Source organism: Oncorhynchus mykiss, chromosome 3 (assembly GCF_013265735.2).
Source record: "Oncorhynchus mykiss isolate Arlee chromosome 3, USDA_OmykA_1.1, whole genome shotgun sequence".
Taxonomy (NCBI): Eukaryota; Metazoa; Chordata; class Actinopteri; order Salmoniformes; family Salmonidae; genus Oncorhynchus; species Oncorhynchus mykiss.
Genome location: NC_048567.1, coordinates 83,798,766 through 83,823,137, shown reverse-complemented (window position 1 = coordinate 83,823,137; position 24,372 = coordinate 83,798,766). Strand labels below are relative to the sequence as shown.

The 24,372-nt window shown below is 48.6% G+C and overlaps 1 protein-coding gene across 3 annotated transcripts in view; it reads right to left on the bottom strand.

The window, feature by feature from the left end:
• The window catches only part of LOC110520666 (ras-associated and pleckstrin homology domains-containing protein 1), a 119,603-nt gene that overhangs the window by 71,282 nt on the left and 23,949 nt on the right, over positions 1–24,372 (bottom strand). For all 3 annotated transcript variants that reach the window (XM_036975351.1, XM_036975352.1, XM_036975353.1), the window contains exon 2: positions 9,907–9,981. The gene's annotated coding sequence lies outside the window, so the exon portion shown is untranslated. The remainder of the gene's footprint in view (positions 1–9,906; positions 9,982–24,372) is intronic.

Genomic DNA, 24,372 nt, shown 5'->3' with positions numbered 1-24,372 from the left:
ATACATTAGGGGGGAAAATGACATGGCGGTGCTCTCCCTAGCCTGACGTGGTGGAGGCGCTCACCCTAGCCTGACGTGGTGGCGGCGCTCTCCCTAGCCTGACGTGGTGGCGGCGCTCTCCCTAGCCTGACGTGGTGGCGGCGCTCACCCTAGCCTGACGTGGTGGCGGCGCTCTCCCTAGCCTGACGTGGTGGCGGCGCTCTCCCTAGCCTGACGTGGTGGCGGCGCTCTCCCTAGCCTGACGTGGTGGCGGCGCTCTCCCTAGCCTGACGTGGTGGCGGCGCTCTCCCTAGCCTGACGTGGTGGCGGCGCTCTCCCTAGCCTGACGTGGTGGCGGCGCTCTCCCTAGCCTGACGTGGTGGCGGCGCTCTCCCTAGCCTGACGTGGTGGCGGCGCTCTCCCTAGCCTGACGTGGTGGCGGCGCTCTCCCTAGCCTGACGTGGTGGCGGCGCTCTCCCTAGCCTGACGTTGTGGCGGCGCTCTCCCTAGCCTGACGTGGTGGCGGCGCTCTCCCTAGCCTGACGTTGTGGCGGCGCTCTCCCTAGCCTGACGTGGTGGCGGCGCTCTCCCTAGCCTGACGTGGTGGCGGCGCTCTCCCTAGCCTGACGTGGTGGCGGCGCTCTCCCTAGCCTGACGTGGTGGCGGCGCTCTCCCTAGCCTGACGTGGTGGCGGCGCTCTCCCTAGCCTAACGTGGTGTCGGCGCTCTCCCTAGCCTGACGTGGTGGCGGTGCTCTCCCTAGCCTGACGTGGCGGCGGCGCACTACCTCTCTCCCTTGGCCTCCATAGCTACCCTCTCTCCGCCAGGGTACCCTCTCTCCCTTGGCCTCCACATGTATCCTCTCTCTGCCAGGGTACCTTGTCTGCCTTGGCCTCCACAGGTGTCCTCTCTCTGCCAGGGTACCCTCTCTCCCTTGGCCTCCACAGCTATACTCTCTGCCAGGGTACCCTCTCTCTGCCAGGGTACCCTGTCTGCCTCGGCCTCCACAGGTGTCCCCTCTCTGCCAGGGTACCCTCTCTCCATTGGCCTCCACAGGTATCCTCTCTCTGCCAGGGTACCCTCTCTCCATTGGCCTCCACAGGTATCCTCTCTCTGCCAGGGTACCCTCTCTCCCTTGGCCTCCACAGGTATCCTCTCTCTGCCAGGGTATCCTCTCTTCCTTGGCCTCCACAGCTATCCTCTCTCCGCCAGGGTACCCGCTCTCCGCCAGGGTACCCGCTCTCCGCCAGGGTACCCGCTCTCCCTTGGCCTCCACAGCTACCCTCTCTCTGCCAGGGTACCCTCTCTCTGCCAGGGTACCCTCTCTCTGCCAGGGTACCCTGGCAGAGAGAGGATAGCTGTGGAGGCCAAGGGAGAGCGGGTACCCTGGCGGAGAGCGGGTACCCTGGCGGAGAGCGGGTACCCTGGCGGAGAGCGGACAGCTGTGGAGGCAAAGGGAGAGAGGGTACCCTGGCAGAGAGAGGACAGCTGTGGAGGCCAAGGGAGAGAGGGTACCCTGGCAGAGAGAGGATACCTGTGGAGGCCAAGGGAGAGAGGATACCCTGGCAGAGAGAGGATACCTGTGGAGGCCAAGGGAGAGAGGGTACCCTGGTAGAGAGAGGACACCTGTGGAGGCCAAGGCAGACAGGATACCCTGGCAGAGAGAGGATAGCTGTGGAGGCCAAGGGAGAGAGGATACCCTGGCAGAGAGAGGATACCTGTGGAGGCCAAGGGAGAGAGGGTACCCTGGCAGAGAGAGGATACCTGTGGAGGCCAATGGAGAGAGGGTACCCTCTGCCAGGGTACCCGCTCTCCGCCAGGGTACCCGCTCTCCGCCAGGGTACCCTCTCTCCGCCAGGGTACCCTCTCTCCGCCAGGGTACCCTCTCTCCGCCAGGGTACCCTCTCTCCGCCAGGGTACCCTCTCTCCGCCAGGGTACCCTCTCTCCGCCAGGGTACCCTCTCTCCGCCAGGGTACCCTCTCTCTGCCAGGGTACCCTCTCTCCCTTGCCCTCCACAACAGCATTTTATTGATATATTTGCATTTCTTTAACTAGTCACTGAGAACACATTCTATTTTACAATTATGACCTGACCAACAGAGCACAGCAGAATGAAATGCATCCCAAAGCTCTATCCCCAGCCAGTCAGGGGATGAGAAGGAGGAAGGAGTTAACAGGAAGAGAAACACTGGGAATCCCACCCCCTCCATCAGCCCATAGTCATCCCAGAGAGAAGCTACAGCTGCCAGTCTCTGTGTGCGTTAATGGTATTCTATACATCTGACTCCGACCTCCAAAAAGGTCAGATGTGGACATAATTGCTGAACAATACTCTGTCTGATATGGCCACTGAACAGTTGTAGACACTAAGTCCCAAATTATGCCTTATCCCCTATAAAGTGCACTACTTTTGATCAGACCCCATGGGAAGAGGTTGCCATTTCTGACAGATCCTTAGAGTAGGAGTTGTTATAGAAAACCTATTATGCTCCCTAACCACAATATAGCAGATCTAACAGGATGCTGCTCCAGTGTTCTATATGTCAGGCCTAACAGGATGCTGCTCCAGTGTTCTATATGACAGACCTAACAGGATGCTGCTCCAGTGTTCTATATGACAGGCCTAACAGGATGCTGCTCCAGTGTTCTATATGACAGGCATGACAGGATGTAGATTCCCTACAGTACATCAGGGGGTTTCAGTACATCAGGGGGTTTCAGTACGTCAGGGGGTTTCAGTACGTCAGGGGGTTTCCTACTGTATCTTACAGTACATCAGGGGGTTTCAGTACATCAGGGGGTTTCCTACTGTATCTTACAGTACATCAGGGGGTTTCAGTACATCAGGGGGTTTCAGTACATCAGGGGTTTCCTACTGTATCGTACAGTACATCAGGGGGTTCCCTTACAGTACATCAATTGGTTCCCTTACAGTACATCAGGGGGTGTCCTATTGTAGCTTACACCAGGGGGTTTCAGTACATCAGGGGGTTTGAGTACATCAGGGGTTTCCTACTGTATCTTACAGTACATCAGGGGGTTTCAGTACATCAGGGGGTTTCAGTACATCAGGGGGTGTCCTACTGAATCTTACAGTACATCAGGGGGTTTGAGTACATCAGGGGTTTCCTACTGTATCTTACAGTACATCAGGGGGTTACAGTACATCAGGGGATTTCAGTACATCAGGGGGGTATCCTACTGTATCTTACAGTACATCAGGGGGTTACAGTACATCAGGGGGTATCCTACTGTATCTTACAGTACATCAGGGGGTTACAGTACATCAGGGGTTTCCTACTGTATCTTACAGTTCATCAGGGGTGTCCTACTGTAGCTTACTGTACATCAGGGGGTTTCAGTACATCAGGGGGTTTGAGTACATCAGGGGTTTCCTACTGTATCTTACAGTACATCAGGGGGTTTCAGTACATCAGGGGGTTTCAGTACATCAGGGGGTGTCCTACTGTATCTTACAGTACATCAGGGGGTTTGAGTACATCAGGGGTTTCCTACTGTATCTTACAGTACATCAGGGGGTTACAGTACATCAGGGGATTTCAGTACATCAGGGGGGTATCCTACTGTATCTTACAGTACATCAGGGGGTTACAGTACATCAGGGGTTTCCTACTGTATCTTACAGTTCATCAGGGGTGTCCTACTGTAGCTTACTGTACATCAGGGGATTTCAGTACATCAGGGGGTATCCTACTATCTTACAGTACATCAGGGGGTTACAGTACATCAGGGGTTTCCTACTGTATCTTACAGTTCATCAGGGGTGTCCTAATGTAGCTTACTGTACATCAGGGGGTTACAGTACATCAGGGGATTTCAGTACATCAGGGGGTATCCTACTGTATCTTACAGTACATCAGGGGTGTCCTAATGTAGCTTACTGTACATCAGGGGATTTCAGTACATCAGGGGTTTCCTACTGTATCTTACAGTACATCAGGGGATTTCAGTACATCAGGGGTTTCCTACTGTATCTTACAGTTCATCAGGGGTGTCCTACTGTAGCTTACTGTACATCAGGGGATTTCAGTACATCAGGGGGTATCCTACTGTATCTTACAGTACATCAGGGGTGTCCTAATGTAGCTTACTGTACATCAGGGGATTTCAGTACATCAGGGGTTTCCTACTGTATCTTACAGTACATCAGGGGATTTCAGTACATCAGGGGTTTCCTACTGTATCTTACAGTTCATCAGGGGTGTCCTACTGTAGCTTACTGTACATCAGGGGATTTCAGTACATCAGGGGGTTACAGTACATCAGGGGGTTACAGTACATCAGGGGGTTTCCTACTGTATCTTACAGTTCATCAGGGGGTTTCCTACTGTATCTTACAGTACATCAGGGGGTTTCAGTACATCAGGGGGTTTCAGTACATCAGGGGGTTTCCTACTGTATCTTACAGTTCATCAGGGGTGTCCTACTGTAGCTTACTGTACATCAGGGGGTTTCAGTACATCAGGGGGTTTCGGTACATCAGGGGGTGTCCTACTGTATCTTACAGTACATCAGGGGGTTACAGTACATCAGGGGGTTTCCTACTGTAGCTTACAACAGGCCTCTGACTGGAGCCTTGTTTTCTAGCTCATCTGTGTCCTGTACCCCTAACAGTTTTTGTCCAGAACTGCCGCTTCGTCCCTGCTTCGTCTCTCTCTAGTCTCCGGGTATAATCTAGCCCACTGTGATTCCTGGGAAGTTAGCTTGTGGAGCTAATGGTGTAAATCTCAGGCCCCCTCTGTGGGATCTCTGATGGGATCTCTGGTGCTTCAGAGACTGAGAGAAAGGCCCAGGGCAGGTTGTTGAGGCGCGGAGCTCGTGGAGGCTATTCTCAACTTCCACAGCAGCAGGAGCTGAGCACCCCAGAGAGAGAGCGAGAGAGAGCGAAGAGAGTGAAGAGAGCGAGAGAGAGCGAGAGAGAGCGAGAGAGAGCGAGAGAGAGCGAGAGAGAGCGAGAGAGAGCGAGAGAGAGCGAGAGAGAGCGAGAGAGAGCGGAGAGAGCGAGAGAGAGCGGAGAGAGCGGAGAGAGCGAGAGAGAGCGAGAGAGAGCGAGAGAGAGCGAGAGAGAGCGAGAGAGAGCGAGAGAGAGCAGAGAGAGCGAGAGAGAGCGAGAGAGAGCGAGAGAGAGCGAGAGAGAGCGAGAGAGAGCGAGAGAGAGCGAGAGAGAGCGAGAGAGAGCGAGAGAGAGCGAGAGAGAGCGAGAGAGAGCGAAGAGAGCGGAGAGAGCGGAGAGAGCGGAGAGAGAGCGAAGAGAGCGGAGAGAGCGGAGAGAGCGGAGAGAGCGAAAGAGAGCGAGAGAGAGCGATGTCCTATCCCTGCTGAGAGCCTGTTCAGCCTGGGACACCAATAGAAGAAAGGATGATGGATGGAGCTATGCCGAATATCCCAAATAGCCACCACACTCCTGAACAATACTTCAAGATAGTTCAATTGATGATAGTGTTTAACATGAAGGGTCCTAGTTTTGAGAAATAAAGTACTTTCTAATGATCAAAAATATAACTTATGATATTATTAAAATGTTACTTGTGAAGCAAGAGTCCCCCACTTTAAATATTCAACATACGTTGATTATTTGGAGAGTTAGTCCTTCTAAACCGTGGAAGATAGAAACATCATTCAAACCGGTCTGGAATAGTGTGCTCGTATACAAACACGACATCGGACACCCCTTCAAATGAGTGGATTCTATTTCAGCCACACCGGTTGCTGACATTGGCAGTAGAATGGCCTTAATGAAGAGCTCAATGACGCTCAACGTGGCACCATCAGAGGATGCCACTTTTCCAACAAGTCAGTTCGTCACATTTCTGCCCTGCTAGAGCTGCCCCATGTCATCTGTCAGTGTTATCGTTAAGTGGAAATGTCTAGGAGCATCAACGGCTCAACCGTGAACGGGACCGCCGAGTGCTGAAGTGTGTAGCATGTTAAAATTGTCTGTCCTCTGTTGCACCACTCCGAGTCCCAAACTGCCTCAGTGTCTGACCTCACTAATGCTTGTGTGACTGAATGGAAGCAAGTCCCTGAAGCAATGTTCCAACATCTAGTGGAAAGCCTTCCCAGAAGAGTGGAGGCTGTTATAGCAGCAATGTTCCAACATCTAGTGGAAAGCCTTCCCAGAAGAGTGGAGACTGTTATAGCAGCAATGTTCCAACATCTAGTGGAAATCCTTCCCAGAAGAGTGGAGGCTGTTATAGCAGCAATGTTCCAACATCTAGTGGAAAGCCTTCCCAGAAGAGCGGAGGCTGTTATAGCAACAATGTTCCAACATCTAGTGGAAAGCCTTCCCAGAAGAGTGGAGGCTGTTATAGCAGCAATGTTCCAACACCTAGTGGAAAGCCTTCCCAGAAGAGTGGAGGCTGTTATAGCAGCAATGTTCCAACATCTAGTGGAAAGCCTTCCCAGGAGAGTGGAGGCTGTTATAGCAGCAATGTTCCAACATCTAGTGGAAAGCCTTCCCAGAAGAGTGGAGGCTGTTATAGCAACAATGTTCCAACATCTAGTGGAAAGCCTTCCCAGAAGAGTGGAGGCTGTTATAGCAACAATGTTCCAACATCTAGTGGAAAGCCTTCCCAGAAGAGTGGAGGCTGTTATAGCAGCAATGTTCCAACATCTAGTGGAAAGCCTTCCCAGAAGAGTGGAGGCTGTTATAGCAACAATGTTCCAACATCTAGTGGAAAGCCTTCCCAGAAGAGTGGAGGCTGTTATAGCAGCAATGTTCCAACATCTAGTGGAAAGCCTTCCCAGAAGAGTGGAGGCTGTTATAGCAGCAATGTTCCAACATCTAGTGGAAAGCCTTCCCAGAAGAGTGGAGGCTGTTATAGCAGCAATGTTCCAACATCTAGTGGAAAGCCTTCCCAGAAGAGTGGAGACTGTTATAGCAGCAATGTTCCAACATCTAGTGGAAAGCCTTCCCAGAAGAGTGGAGGCTGTTATAGCAGCAATGTTCCAACATCTAGTGGAAAGCCTTCCCAGAAGAGTGGAGGCTGTTATAGCAGCAATGTTCCAACATCTAGTGGAAAGCCTTCCCAGAAGAGGAGGCTGTTATAGCAGCAATGTTCCAACATCTAGTGGAAAGCCTTCCCAGAAGAGGAGGCTGTTATAGCAGCAATGTTCCAACATCTAGTGGAAAGCCTTCCCAGAAGAGGAGGCTGTTATAGCAGCAATGTTCCAACATCTAGTGGAAAGCCTTCCCAGGAGAGTGGAGGCTGTTATAGCAGCAATGTTCCAACATCTAGTGGAAAGCCTTCCCAGGAGAGTGGAGGCTGTTATAGCAGCAATGTTCCAACATCTAGTGGAAAGCCTTCCCAGAAGAGTGGAGGCTGTTATAGCAGCAATGTTCCAACATCTAGTGGAAAGCCTTCCCAGAAGAGTGGAGGCTGTTATAGCAGCAATGTTCCAACATCTAGTGGAAAGCCTTCCCAGGAGAGTGGAGGCTGTTATAGCAGCAATGTTCCAACATCTAGTGGAAAGCCTTCCCAGAAGAGTGGAGGCTGTTACAGCAGCAATGTTCCAACATCTAGTGGAAAGCCTTCCCAGAAGAGTGGAGGCTGTTACAGCAGCAATGTTCCAACATCTAGTGGAAAGCCTTCCCAGGAGAGTGGAGGCTGTTACAGCAGCAATGTTCCAACATCTAGTGGAAAGCCTTCCCAGAAGAGGAGGCTGTTATAGCAGCAAAGGGGGGGGACCAACTCTATAATTAACACTCATAATTTTGGAATGAGATGTTTAAAGAGCAGTTGTCCGCATAACGTTGTTGGTCATGTAGTGTATCTTATATACGTTTTAGATTATTCCTTCCTTGACTTTCATGGGATTTCCACAACTTTCTAAAAAGGTCCCATTGTGAAATCACATCTAACATTCCATTCGCTGTAAACACAACTTTTGACACAGATTAGCAACTTTGACCACTTTGCCAAAACAACTTAGACAACATGTTAGAGGGTACAACATCTTCCTCTACTTCTCTGCTATTCAAATCTGAAATCAGAACACGAATAGCTTCTAACCAATCAAGAGGTAGAGGGATTTTAGCAACCAATCAACTGCTTTCAATAGCGATGCAGTAAGTCATGGCAGAAGCAGATTCATTACTCACCAGCAGCAGCTGCAAATTCCAACAACAATCACATTTTGAAGTTCACTTTCATTGATTTGTCTAACACCATCATGAATCTAGCAAATACGTTTTGTGGGTCAGAGTGCAATATTTATTTAGTTCCATAAAACAAACGTTTGATAGCGTGTTTCTCTCACACACTGGCTTTAGCCATGGATGGAGGCAGGCCTGCCAAGGCAAATGCAGGGGGTTGCCTAGCTACATGTGCCTTGGAGACAGCCTTCACATAGGATTACTACTGACCGCAGTACAGACCCACACAGCCACTGCTCTGGTCTGTACTATAAAGTATAACTACTTAAATGTTCATAAATTAGCATATATAATACCCACCAACAACAGACACTTCTGGTGGGAAACATGAAAGCACCGCCGACCCAACCATAGAGCCAGCCATCAACCCAACCATAGAGCCAGCCATCAACCCAACCATAGAGCCAGCCATCAACCCAACCATAGAGCCAGCCATCAACCCAACCATAGAGCCAGCCATCAACCCAACCATAGAGCCAGCCATCAACCCGACCATAGAGCCAGCCATCAACCCGACCATAGAGCCAGCCATCAACCCGACCATAGAGCCAGCCATCAACCCGACCATAGAGCCAGCCATCAACCCGACCATAGAGCCAGCCATCAACCCAACCATAGAGCCAGCCATCAACCCAACCATAGAGCCAGCCATCAACCCAACCATAGAGCCAGCCATCAACCCAACCATAGAGCCAGCCATCAACCCAACCATAGAGCCAGCCATCAACCCGACCATAGAGCCAGCCATCAACCCGACCATAGAGCCAGCCATCAACCCGACCATAGAGCCAGCCATCAACCCGACCATAGAGCCAGCCATCAACCCGACCATAGAGCCAGCCATCAACCCAACCATAGAGCCAGCCATCAACCCAACCATAGAGCCAGCCATCAACCCAACCATAGAGCCAGCCATCAACCCAACCATAGAGCCAGCCATCAACCCAACCATAGAGCCAGCCATCAACCCAACCATAGAGCCAGCCATCAACCCAACCATAGAGCCAGCCATCAACCCAACCATAGAGCCAGCCATCAACCCAACCATAGAGCCAGCCATCAGCCAAGGCCTCCACCTCCCCAACTCATACTGCACAGCTACCCTGTATAAATACAGTACCAGTCACCAGTTGAAGAACACCTACTGATTCCAGGGTTTTTCTTTAGTTTTACTATTTTCTACATTGTAGAATAATAGTGAAGACATCAACACTATGAAATAACACATATGGAATCATGTAGCAACCAAAACAACAAGTGTTAAACAAATCCAAATATATTTTAGATTTTAGTTTCTTCTAAGTAACCACCCTTTGCCTTGATGACAGCTTTGGACACTCTTGATGTTCATATAAAAACTGAATAAAAATATAGAAATGCAACAATTTCCAAGATTTTACAGAGTTACAGAAATCAGTCAATGTAAATAAATTCATTAGGCCTTAATCTATAGATTTCACATGACTGGGAACACAGACATGCATCTGGTAAATCGGCCAGGTCGCAATTGTAAATGAGAACTTGTTCTCAACTTGCCTACCTGGTTAAATAAAGGTAAAATAAAAATAAATAAAAATAAATAATAGAGACACACATTTGATAAAATACTATAAAGTACAAACGTTATGGTGTACTGTGCAACGTGTGTGTGTGTGTGTGTGTGTGTGTGTGTGTGTGTGTGTGTGTGTGTGGTGTGTGGTGTGTGTACAGCATAAGATATGTACATTATAATGTCCTAACGCAATTCTTACCTTTGGTGTAGTTTAGCTGGGCAGCCAAGCTCACTGCCCTCAGTCTGTCAGGAAAACCCTGATGGTTAAAATCACCTTGAAGGAAGGAGAGAGAGAGAGAGGCCTTTATTCAGAGCAGAGAGTGCAGAACGATAATTCACCTGGATTCAAAGTAACGCTGAATATCAATCCACTTAAACCCTCTGCTTTCTGCAGACTCAGCTAAATGTGACTGTTACTGTAGAAATCAAATTAGTTTTCACAAAATGGCAGCCTATCACTTATGTAGTGCACTACTTTTGAACAGATGGGCCCTATCCAGGCCCTGGTCCAAAGTAGGGAATAGGAGCCATTGACTTCCCTGAAGCCCACAGGAGCCACACCAACAAAGTAGCATTACTGAGCCCACGGGAGCCACACCAACAGAATAGCATTACTGAGCCCACGGGAGCCACACCAACAGAATAGCATTACTGAGCCCACGGGAGCCACACCAACAGAATAGCATTACTGAGCCCACGGGAGCCACACCAACAGAATAGCATGACTGAGCCCACGGGAGCCACACCAACAGAATAGCATGACTGAGCCCACGGGAGCCACACCAACAGAATAGCATTACTGAGCCCACGGGAGCCACACCAACAGAGTAGCATTACTGAGCCCACGGGAGCCACACCAACAGAGTAGCATTACTGAGCCCACGGGTGCCACACCAACAGAGTAGCATTACTGAGCCCACGGGAGCCACACCAACCGAATAGCATTACTGAGCCCACGGGAGCCACACCAACAGAGTAGCATTACTGAGCCCACGGGTGCCACACCAACAGAGTAGCATTACTGAGCCCACGGGAGCCACACCAACAGAATAGCATTACTGAGCCCACGGGAGCCACACCAACAGAGTAGCATTACTGAGCCCACGGGTGCCACACCAACAGAATAGCATTACTGAGCCCACGGGAGCCACACCAACAGAGTAGCATTACTGAGCCCACAGGAGCCACACCAACAGAGTAGCATTACTGAGCCCACGGAAGCCACACCAACCGAATAGCATTACTGAGCCCACGGGAGCCACACCAACAGAGTAGCATTACTGAGCCCACGGGAGCCACACCAACAGAGTAGCATTACTGAGCCCATGGGAGCCACACCAACAGAGTAGCATTACTGAGCCCACGGGAGCCACACCAACAGAGTAGCATTACTGAGCCCACGGGAGCCACACCAACAGAGTAGCATTACTGAGCCCACGGGAGCCACACCAACAGAGTAGCATTACTGAGCCCACGGGAGCCACACCAACAGAGTAGCATTACTGAGCCCACGGGAGCCACACCAACAGAGTAGCATTACTGAGCCCACGGGAGCCACACCAACAGAGTAGCATTACTGAGGCATCACCTCCCTGACCAAGGCCCTTCTCCCCTGATTGCTCAGTTTGGCCAAGCAGCGAACTCTAGGAAGAGTCTTGGTGGTTCCAAACTTCTTCCATTTAAGAATGGAGGCCACTCTGTCCTTGGGGACCTTGAATGTTTGCAAAAATGTCTAAAAACCTGTTTTCGCTTTGTCATTATGGGGTATTGTGGGTAGACTGATGAGGGGAAAAAGCATTTAATCCCTTTTAGAATAAGGCTGTAATGTAAAACAATGTGGACAAAGTCACGGGGTCTGAATCCTTTCCGAATGCACCGTATGCTCAATGGCCATGGAAGAACTGGTACATGTTCAGCTTCTAGGAATTGTGTTCCGATCCTTGCTACATGGGGCTGTGCATTATCATGCTGAAACGTGAGGTGATGGGACGGATGAATGGTACGACAACAGACCTCAGGGTCTCATCACAGTATCTCTGTGCATTCAAATTGTCATTGATGAAAATGTAATTGTGTTTATTGTCCGTAGCTTTTGCCTGCCCATACCATAACCCCCCACGCCACCATGGGGCTGATCACAACGTTGACATCAATCCCTCGCCCACATGACACCATACACGCCGTCTGCCATCTGCCCGGTACAGCTGAAACGGATTCATCTTTGAAGAGTGAAGAGCACACTTCTTCAGCGTGACAGCGGCCGTCGAAGGTGAGCATTTGCACAATGAAGTCGGTTATGACGCCGAACTGCAGTCAGCTTAAGACGCAGGTGAGGACGACGAGTACGCAGATGAACTTCCCTGAAAAATGTTTGTGAGGAAAGTCTTCAGTTGTGCCCACAGTTTCATCAGCTGTCCGGGTGGCTGGTCTCAGACGAGCAGGTGAAGAAGCTGGCTGTGATTACACGTAGTCTGTGGTTATGAGGCCGGTTGGATGTAGTGCCAAATTCTCTAAAATGACTTTGGAGGCAGCTTTGGTAGAGAACAGCTCTGGTGGACATTCCTGCTGTCCGCATTCCAATTCAACGCTCCCTCAAAACTTGAGACATCTGTGGCATTGTGTTGTGTGACAAAACTGCACATTTTAGAGTGGCCTTTTACTGTCCCCAGCACAAGGTGCACCTGTGTAATGCTCATAAAGTTGGATCAGCTTCATGATAATCCATCCACCTGACAGGTGCAGCATACCTTGGCAAAGCGAAAAATACTCACTAACAGGGATGTAAACACATTTGTGCACAACATTTATGAGAAATAAGCTTTTTGTGTGTGTATGGAACATTTCTGGGATCTTTTATTTCAGCTCATGAAACATCAAACCAACAGTGTATTTCACAACTGTTCAAGGGCAAGTTCAGCTTCCGAAAAGTAAGGTCATGGAAGAACTCATGATTTAAGCATTTCACTGTGAGGTCCTGTTGTATTCAGCATTTCACTGTGAGGTCTACTACACCTGTTGTATTCAGCATTTCACTGTGAGGTCCTGTTGTATTCAGCATTTCACTGTAAGGTCTACTACACCTGTTGTATTCAGCATTTCACTGTAAGGTCTACTACACCTGTTGTATTCAGCATTTCCCTGTGAGGTCTACTACACCTGTTGTATTCAGCATTTCACTGTAAGGTCTACTACACCTGTTGTATTCAGCATTTCACTGTGAGGTCTACTACACCTGTTGTATTCAGCATTTCCCTGTGAGGTCTACTACACCTGTTGTATTCAGTATTTCACTGTGAGGTCTACTACACCTGTTGTATTCAGCATTTCACTGTGAGGTCTACTACACCTGTTGTATTCAGCATTTCACTGTGAGGTCTACTACACCTGTTGTATTCAGTATTTCACTGTAAGGTCTACTACACCTGTTGTATTCAGCATTTCCCTGTGAGGTCTACTACACCTGTTGTATTCAGCATTTCACTGTGAGGTCTACTACACCTGTTGTATTCAGCATTTCACTGTGAGGTCTACTACACCTGTTGTATTCAGCATTTCACTGTGAGGTCTACTACACCTGTTGTATTCAGCATTTCACTGTGAGGTCTACTACACCTGTTGTATTCAGCATTTCACTGTGAGGTCTACTACACCTGTTGTATTCAGCATTTCACTGTGAGGTCTACTACACCTGTTGTATTCAGCATTTCACTGTAAGGTCTACTACACCTGTTGTATTCAGCATTTCACTGTCAGGTCTACTACACCTGTTGTATTCAGCATTTCACTGTGAGGTCTACTACACCTGTTGTATTCAGCATTTCACTGTGAGGTCTACTACACCTGTTGTATTCAGCATTTCACTGTGAGGTCTACTACACCTGTTGTATTCAGCATTTCACTGTGAGGTCTACTACACCTGTTGTATTCAGCATTTCACTGTCAGGTCTACTACACCTGTTGTATTCAGCATTTCACTGTGAGGTCTACTACACCTGTTGTATTCAGCATTTCACTGTGAGGTCTACTACACCTGTTGTATTCAGCATTTCACTAAGGTCTACTACACCTGTTGTATTCAGCATTTCACTGTGAGGTCTACTACACCTGTTGTATTCAGTATTTCACTGTAAGGTCTACTACACCTGTTGTATTCAGCATTTCACTGTAAGGTCTACTACACCTGTTGTATTCAGCATTTCACTGTAAGGTCTACTACACCTGTTGTATTCAGCATTTCACTGTAAGGTATACTACACCTGTTGTATTCAGCATTTCACTGTGAGGTCTACTACACCTGTTGTATTCAGTATTTCACGATAAGGTCTACTACACCTGTTGTATTCAGCATTTCCCTGTGAGGTCTACTACACCTGTTGTATTCAGCATTTCACTGTAAGGTCTACTACACCTGTTGTATTCAGCATTTCACACACTATCCACCCACTAGAGATATCCACCCTATCCACCCACTAGAGATATCCACCCTATCCACCCACTAGAGATATCCACCCACTAGAGATATCCACCCTATCCACCCACTAGAGATATCCACCCACTAGACATATCCACACTATCCACCCACTAGACATATCCACACTATCCACCCACTAGAGATGCCAGACATTGTTTGTGTCTCAAAAAGGCTCCTCTTTCCCTATATAGTAGTGCACTACTTTAGACCAGAGCCATTGCGCAGTACATTTGAATGTTGTCTGGTCTGGTGGTACAGTGTGGGTGGGGGGGGGGGTTCACATGTATATGTTACAGTCACTCCTCCCTGTTCATTTCACGTCACTTCCTGCCTGGCCGTTGTTTAACATAGTAGACGGAGACATGAGACAGTGGTTACTGTATAAACATTCATTATGAAGTAGTATTTCCATTTAGATTTCAACGGTTATTCTTTAAAAAGTACAGCAAGGGCTTGTAGACTAGACCAGACACCCACTCCCAATTTCTGATGAAATGGGATGGAGCAAATCTTTCCACCTCAAGCCTCGGTCTCAGAGAAATGCCCCTGCCAGTGAAAACATCAGAAGAACAGCAGAAGCAAACAACTAACCACATTTGTTCTTTCCTAAAACTAGTTGATTTGAGAGGTTGAAAAGGAATGGAAAGAAAGAGAGGCGGAGAGAGCAAGAGAAAGACCTTTCTGATGAGGGTACCCGTCCTGTTGGGGGAGGACGCAGAGAGCTGTGGGTTGGCAGAGCACTACATTGCTGCCTGCCATAAGATGAGGGACAGTGTCTGACAGACCACTACATTGCTGCCTGCCATAAGATGAGGGACAGTGTCTGACAGACCACAACATTGCTGCCTGCCATAAGATGAGGGACAGTGTCTGACAGACCACTACATTGCTGCCTGCCATAAGATGAGGGACAGTGTCTGACAGACCACTACATTGCTGCCTGCCATAAGATGAGGGACAGTGTCTGACAGACCACTACATTGCTGCCTGCCATAAGATGAGGGACAGTGTCTGACAGACCACTACATTGCTGCCTGCCATAAGATGAGGGACAGTGTCTGACAGACCAACCACTATGCTAATTGTTATTGTTATTGTGATTGTCCATTGTACAGTTATTTTGACCCTTGATGTTACTGATTGTCCCATTGACAATCTGGGATTATAATTATTATAATTATGTTAATATTGTACATTTAACTTAATCTCCAAAGTAAACTTTGGCAATATGTACATTGTCACGCCAATAAATTGAATTGAATTAAGAGAGAAAGAGAGAGTGAGCGAGCGAGAGACCCAGGCAGGCAGACCGAGAGAGACCCAGGCAGGCAGACCGAGAGAGACCCAGGCAGGCAGACCGAGAGAGACCCAGGCAGGCAGACCGAGAGAGACCCAGGCAGGCAGACCGAGAGAGACCCAGGCAGGCAGACCGAGAGAGACCCAGGCAGGCAGACCGAGAGAGACCCAGGCAGGCAGACCGAGAGAGACCCAGGCAGGCAGACCGAGAGAGACCCAGGCAGGCAGACCGAGAGAGACCCAGGCAGGCAGACCGAGAGACCCAGGCAGGCAAACCGAGAGACCCAGGCAGACAGAGAAGACCGAACGAGAGACCCAGGCAGACAGACAGAACGACCAACAGAGAGAGCCCAAGACGAACAGACAGACCGAGAGAAACCGAGAGAAACACAGACATACAGACCGACCAAGAGACCAAGACAGACCGACCGACCGAGAGATAGGCAGACAGGGGAGACTAAGGGAGAGAAACAGAGGAGGATGAGGGCGAGAGAAGCCGACAGGAGTCAGAGAGAGGGACAGCAAGATAGGGAGAGAAATATATTTTTAATTAAAAATTGCACAGTTGGTTAGAGCCTGTAAGTAAGCATTTCACTGTAAGGTCTACACCTGTTGTATTTGGCGCACAGATGCACAGACAGAGATGGAGACAGAGACCGACAGACAGAGAGACAAAAAGAGAGATGGACAGAGCACTTCTCCAATCATTATGGCTCTTTAACAAAGTACAAACAGCAAAAACATTATCAATCGCTGTGATCAATGATCAAATACAGATCTTAGAATCAACTATTAAAGACTACTTGAACCCACTGGATTCTCCAATTACCTTGAATGAACTACAGGACAAAATACAATCCATCCAACCCAAAAAGGCCTGTGGTGTTGATGAATGAAATTATAAAATATACAGACGACAAATTCCAAATGGCTATACTAAAACTCTTAAACATCCTCCTCAGCTCTGGCATCTTCCCCAATATTTGGAACCAAGGACTGATCACCCCAATCCACAAAAGTGGAGACAAATTTGACCTCAATAACTACCATGGAATATGCATCAACAGTAACCTTGAGAAAATCCTCTGCATTATCATTAACAGCAGACTCGTACATTTCCTCAATGAAAACAATGTACTGAGCAAATATCAAATTGGCTTTTTACCAAATTACCGTACAACAGACCATGTATTCACCCTGCACACCCTAATTGACAACCAAACAAACCAAAACAAAGGCAAAGTCTTCTCATGCTTTGTTGATTTCAAAAAAGCCTTCGACTCAATTTGGCATGAGGGTCTGCTATACAAACTGATGGAAAGTGGTGTTGGGGGTAAAACATACGACATTATAAAATCCATGTACACAAACAACAAGTGTGAGGTTAAAATTGGCAAAAAAACACATTTCTTCACACAGGGTCGTGGGGTGAGACAGGGATGCAGCTTGAGCCCCACCCTCTTCAACATATATGTCAATGAATTGGCGCGGGCACTATAACAGTCTGCAGCCCCCGGCATCACCCTACAAGAATCTGAACGCAAATGTCTACTGTTTGCTGATGATCTGGTGCTTCTGTCACCAACCAAGGAGGGCCTACAGCAGCACCTAGATATTCTGTACAGATTCTGCCAGACCTGGGTCCTGACAATAAATCTCAGTAAGACCAAAATAATGGTGTTCCAGAATGTGTCCAATTGCCAGGAACACAAATTCTATCTAGACACCTGCTTGCTCTAGAGCACACAAAAATGATATGTACCTTGGCCTAAATATCAGCGCCACAGGTAACTTTCACGAAGCTGTGAACGATCTGAGAGACAAGTCAAGAAGGGCATTCTATGCCATCAAAGGGAACATAAATTTCAAAATACCAATTAGGATCTTCCAAAAAATATTTGAATCAGTTACAGAACCCATTGCCCTTTATGGTTGTGAGGTCTGGGGTCCGCTCACCAACCAAGATTTCACAAAATGGAAGAACACCAAACTGAGAAATGCAGAATTCTGCAAAAATATCCTCCGTGTACAACGTAGAACACCAAATAATGCATGCAGAGCAGAATTAGGCCGATATCCACTAATTACCAAAATCCAGAAAAGAGCCATTAAATTCTACAACCACCTAAAAGGAAGCGATTCCCAAACCTTCCATAACAAAGCCATCACCTACAGAGATGAACCTGGAGAAGAGTCCCCTAAGCAAGCTGGTCCTGGGGCTCTGTTCACAAACACACCCCACAGAGCCCCAGGACAACAGCACAATTAGACCCAACCAAATCATGAGAAAACAAAAAGATAAATTACTTGACACATTGGAAAGAACTAACAAAAAAACAGAGCAAACTAGAATGCTATTTGGCCCTAAACAGAGAGTACACAGCGGCAAAATACCTGACCACTGTGACTGACCCAAAATTAAGGAAAGCTTTGACTATGTACAGACTTAGTGAGCATAGCCTTGCTATTGAGAAAGGCCGCCGTAGGCAGACATGGCTCTCAAGAGAAGACAGGCTATGTGCTCACTGCCCACAAAATGAGGTGGAAACTGAGCTGCACTTCCTAACCTCCTGACGGTTGTAATTTATCAGCGGTCTAAGGCTCCGGTTCCATTCCAGTCTGTATCCCAGCGGTCTAAGGCCCTGGTTCTAAGGCCCTGGTTCCATTCCAGGCTGTATCAAAGCAGTCTAAGGCCCTGGTTCCATTCCAGGCTGTATCACAGCGGTCTAAGGCCCCGGTTCTAAGGCCCCGGTTTCATTCCAGGCTGTATCCCAGCGGTCTAAGGCCCTAGTTCTAAGGCCCTGGTTCCATTCCAGGCTGTATCAAAGCAGTCTAAGGCCCTGGTTCCATTCCAGGCTGTATCACAGCGGTCTAAGGCCCCGGTTCTAAGGCCCCGGTTTCATTCCAGGCTGTATCCCAGCGGTCTAAGGCCCTGGTTCTAAGGCCCTGGTTCCATTCCAGGCTGTATCACAACCGGCCGTGATTAGGAGTCCCATAGGGCGGTGTACAATTGGCCCAGCGACGTCCGGGTTTGGCCGGTGTAGGCCGTCATTGTTAATAAGAATGTGTTCTTAACTGACTTGCCTAGTTAAATAAAAGGTTATATTTTTTAAATGATTAAAATAAAAACAAGTATGACCATATTAGAGACATATTTCCCTCAGATTACACAGATCCACAAAGAATTCAAAAACAAATCCAATTTTGATAAACTCCCATATCTACTGGGTGAAATACCAGTGTGACATAACAACAGCAAGATGTGTGACCTGTTGCCACAAGAAAAGGTCAACCAGTGAAGAACAAACACCATTGTAAATACAACCCATATTTATGCTTATTTATTTTCCCTTCTGTACTTTAACTATTTGCACATCGTTACAACACTGTATATATATATATAATATGACATTTGAAATGTCTTTGTTCTTTTGGAACTTCTGTATGTGTAATGTTTACTGTTCATTTTTATTGTTAATTTCACATTTGTTTGTCCATGTCACTTGCTTTGGCAATGATAACACATGTTTCCCATGTCAATAAAGCCCTTCAACTGATGTAAAGCGCCACTGAGGGTAGGCTCCATCTTGCCCTGCGGACGTGAGAGAGAGAGCGAGAGCGAGAGTCTCCTAGCCCCATGGTAACCTTAAAGATTTAAATGGTTAAGGTGTTCTCTGCACTGTCAGCAACAGGGTTGGGTGTGACAGTCATTATCTTGACTACATCTCCTCCTACTCAGTCGCTCCTGTTTTGACACGTCTGCCGGTCTTTCACAACACAACTCCCTATACCACCTCATATTAACCTTCCCTCTCTGACTGGGAGCACAACACAACTCCCTCTACCACCTCATTAACCTTCCCTCTCTGACTGGGAGCACAACACAACTCCCTCTACCACCTCATTAACCTTCCCTCTCTGACTGGGAGCACAACACAACTCCCTCTACCACCTCATTAACCTTCCCTCTCTGACTAGGAGCACAACACAACTCCCTCTACCACCTCATATTAACCTTCCCTCTCTGACTGGGAGCACAACACAACTCCCTCTACCACCTCATTAACCTTCCCTCTCTGACTGGGAGCACAACACAACTCCCTCTACCACCTCATTAACCTTCCCTCTCTGACTGGGAGCACAACACAACTCCCTCTACCACCTCATTAACCTTCCCTCTCTGACTAGGAGCACAACACAACTCCCTCTACCACCTCATATTAACCTTCCCTCTCTGACTGGGAGCACAACACAACTCCCTCTACCACCTCATTAACCTTCCCTCTCTGACTGGGAGCACAACACAACTCCCTCTACCACCTCATATTAACTTTCCCTCTCTGACTAGGAGAACAACACAACTCCCTGTACCACCTGATTAACCTTCCCTCTCTGACTGGGAGCACAACACAACTCCCTCTACCACCTCATTAACCTTCCCTCTCTGACTGGGAGCACAACACAACTCCCTGTACCACCTCATTAACCTTCCCTCTCTGACTGGGAGCACAACACAACTCCCTCTACCACCTCATTAACCTTCCCTCTCTGACTGGGAGCACAACACAACTCCCTCTACCACCTCATTAACCTTCCCTCTCTGACTGGGAGCACAACACAACTCCCTCTACCACCTCATTAACCTTCCCTCTCTGACTAGGAGCACACCTCCCTGTACCACCTCATTAACCTTCCCTCTCTGACTGGGAGCACAACACAACTCCCTCTACCACCTCATTAACCTTCCCTCTCTGACTAGGAGCACAACACAACTCCCTCTACCACCTCATATTAACCTTCCCTCTCTGACTGGGAGCACAACTCCCTCTACCACCTCATATTAACCTTCCCTCTCTGACTGGGAGCACAATACAACTCCCTCTACCACCTCATATTAACCTTCCCTCTCTGACTAGGAGCACAACTCCCTCTACCACCTCATTAACCTTCCCTCTCTGACTAGGAGCACAACACAACTCCCTCTACCACCTCACATTAACCTTCCCTCTCTGACTGGGAGCACAACACAACTCCCTCTACCACCTCATTAACCTTCCCTCTCTGACTGGGAGCACAACTCCCTCTACCACCTCATTAACCTTCCCTCTCTGACTGGGAGCACAATACAACTCCCTCTACCACCTCATATTAACCTTCCCTCTCTGACTAGGAGCACAACTCCCTCTACCACCTCATTAACCTTCCCTCTCTGACTAGGAGCACAACACACCTCCCACTACCACCTCATTAACCTTCCCTCTGACTGGGAGCACAACACAACTCCCTCTACCACCTCATATTAACCTTCCCTCTCTGACTAGGAGCACAACACAACTCCCTCTACCATCTCATTAACCTTCCCTCTACCACCTCATTACTTTCCCTCTACCACCTCATATTAACCTTCCCTCTCTGACTGGGAGCACAACACAACTCCCTCTACCACCTCATTAACCTTCCCTCTCTGACTAGGAGCACAACACAACTCCCTCTACCACCTCATATTAACCTTCCCTCTCTGACTAGGAGCACAACACAACTCCCTCTACCACCTCATATTAACCTTCCCTCTCTGACTGGGAGCACAACTCACTCTACCAACTCATATTAACCTTCCCTCTCTGACTGGGAGCACAACACAACTCCCTCTACCACCTCATTAACCTTCCCTCTCTGACTGGGAGCACAACACAACTCCCTCTACCACCTCATTAACCTTCCCTCTCTGACTGGGAGCACAACTCCCTCTACCACCTCATATTAACCTTCCCTCTCTGACTGGGAGCACAACACAACTCCCTCTACCACCTCATTAACCTTCCCTCTCTGACTAGGAGCACAACACAACTCCCTCTAACACCTCATTAACCTTCCCTCTCTGACTGGGAGCACAACACAACTCCCTCTACCACCTCATTAACCTTCCATCTCTGACTGGGAGCACAACACAACTCCCTCTACCACCTCATTAACCTTCCCTCTCTGACTGGGAGCACAACACAACTCCCTCTACCACCTCATTAACCTTCCCTCTCTGACTAGGAGCACAACACAACTCCCTCTACCACCTCATATTAACCTTCCCTCTCTGACTGGGAGCACAACACAACTCCCTCTACCACCTCATTAACCTTCCCTCTCTGACTGGGAGCACAACACAACTCCCTCTACCACCTCATATTAACTTTCCCTCTCTGACTAGGAGAACAACACAACTCCCTGTACCACCTGATTAACCTTCCCTCTCTGACTGGGAGCACAACACAACTCCCTCTACCATCTCATTAACCTTCCCTCTCTGACTGGGAGCACAACACAACTCCCTGTACCACCTGATTAACCTTCCCTCTCTGACTGGGAGCACAACACAACTCCCTCTACCACCTCATTAACCTTCCCTCTCTGACTGGGAGCACAACACAACTCCCTGTACCACCTCATTAACCTTCCCTCTCTGACTGGGAGCACAACACAACTCCCTCTACCACCTCATTAACCTTCCCTCTCTGACTGGGAGCACAACACAACTCCCTCTACCACCTCATTAACCTTCCCTCTCTGACTGGGAGCACAACACAACTCCCTCTACCACCTCATTAACCTTCCCTCTCTGACTAGGAGCACACCTCCCTGTACCACCTCATTAACCTTCCCTCTCTGACTGGGAGCACAACACAACTCCCTCTACCACCTCATTAACCTTCCCTCTCTGACTAGGAGCACAACACAACTCCCTCTACCACCTCATATTAACATTCCCTCTCTGACTGGGAGCACAACACAACTCCCTCTACCACCTCATATTAACCTTCCCTCTCTGACTGGGAGCACAACACAACTCCCTCTACCACCTCATTAACCTTCCCTCTCTGACTAGGAGCACAACACAACTCCCTCTACCACCTCATATTAACCTTCCCTCTCTGACTGGGAGCACAACTCCCTCTACCACCTCATATTAACCTTCCCTCTCTGACTGGGAGCACAATACAACTCCCTCTACCACCTCATTTTAACCTTCCCTCTCTGACTAGGAGCACAACTCCCTCTACCACCTCATTAACCTTCCCTCTCTGACTAGGAGCACAACACAACTCCCTCTACCACCTCACATTAACCTTCCCTCTCTGACTGGGAGCACAACACAACTCCCTCTACCACCTCATTAACCTTCCCTCTCTGACTGGGAGCACAACTCCCTCTACCACCTCATTAACCTTCCCTCTCTGACTGGGAGCACAATACAACTCCCTCTACCACCTCATATTAACCTTCCCTCTCTGACTAGGAGCACAACTCCCTCTACCACCTCATTAACCTTCCCTCTCTGACTAGGAGCACAACACACCTCCCACTACCACCTCATTAACCTTCCCTCTGACTGGGAGCACAACACAACTCCCTCTACCACCTCATATTAACCTTCCCTCTCTGACTAGGAGCACAACACAACTCCCTCTACCATCTCATTAACCTTCCCTCTACCACCTCATTACTTTCCCTCTACCACCTCATATTAACCTTCCCTCTCTGACTGGGAGCACAACACAACTCCCTCTACCACCTCATTAACCTTCCCTCTCTGACTAGGAGCACAACACAACTCCCTCTACCACCTCATATTAACCTTCCCTCTCTGACTAGGAGCACAACACAACTCCCTCTACCACCTCATATTAACCTTCCCTCTCTGACTGGGAGCACAACTCACTCTACCAACTCATATTAACCTTCCCTCTCTGACTGGGAGCACAACACAACTCCCTCTACCACCTCATTAACCTTCCCTCTCTGACTGGGAGCACAACACAACTCCCTCTACCACCTCATTAACCTTCCCTCTCTGACTAGGAGCACAACACAACTCCCTCTAACACCTCATTAACCTTCCCTCTCTGACTGGGAGCACAACACAACTCCCTCTACCACCTCATTAACCTTCCCTCTCTGACTGGGAGCACAACACACCTCCCTCTACCACCTCATATTAACCTTCCCTCTCTGACTGGGAGCACAACACAACTCCCTCTACCACCTCATTAACCTTCCCTCTCTGACTGGGAGCACAACACAACTCCCTCTACCACCTCATTAACCTTCCCTCTCTGACTAGGAGCACAACACAACTCCCTCTACCACCTCATTAACCTTCCATCTCTGACTGGGAGCACAACACAACTCCCTCTACCACCTCATTAACCTTCCCTCTCTGACTGGGAGCACAACACAACTCCCTCTACCACCTCATATTAAACTTCCCTCTCTGACTGGGAGCACAACACAACTCCCTCTACCACCTCATATTAACCTTCCCTCTCTGACTGGGAGCACAACACAACTCCCTCTACCACCTCATATTAACCTTCCCTCTCTGACTGGGAGCACAACACAACTCCCACTACCACCTCATTAACCTTCCCTCTCTGACTGGGAGCACAGCACAACTCCCACTACCACCTCATTAACCTTCCCTCTCTGACTGGGAGCACAACAACTCCCACTACCACCTCATTAACCTTCCCTCTCTGACTAGGAGCACAACACAACTCCCTGTACCACCTCATTAACCTTCCCTCTCTGACTGGGAGCACAACACAACTCCCTCTACCACCTCATTAACCTTCCCTCTCTGACTGGGAGCACACCTCCCTCTACCACCTCATATTAACCTTCCCTCTCTGACTGGGAGCACAACACAACTCCCTCTACCACCTCATATTAACCTTCCCTCTCTGACTGGGAGCACAACACAACTCCCACTACCACCTCATTAACCCTCCCTCTCTGACTGGGAGCACAACACAACTCCCTCTACCAACTCATTAACTTTCCCTCTCTGACTGGGAGCACAACTCACCTCCCTCTACCACCTCATATTAACCTTCCCTCTCTGACTGG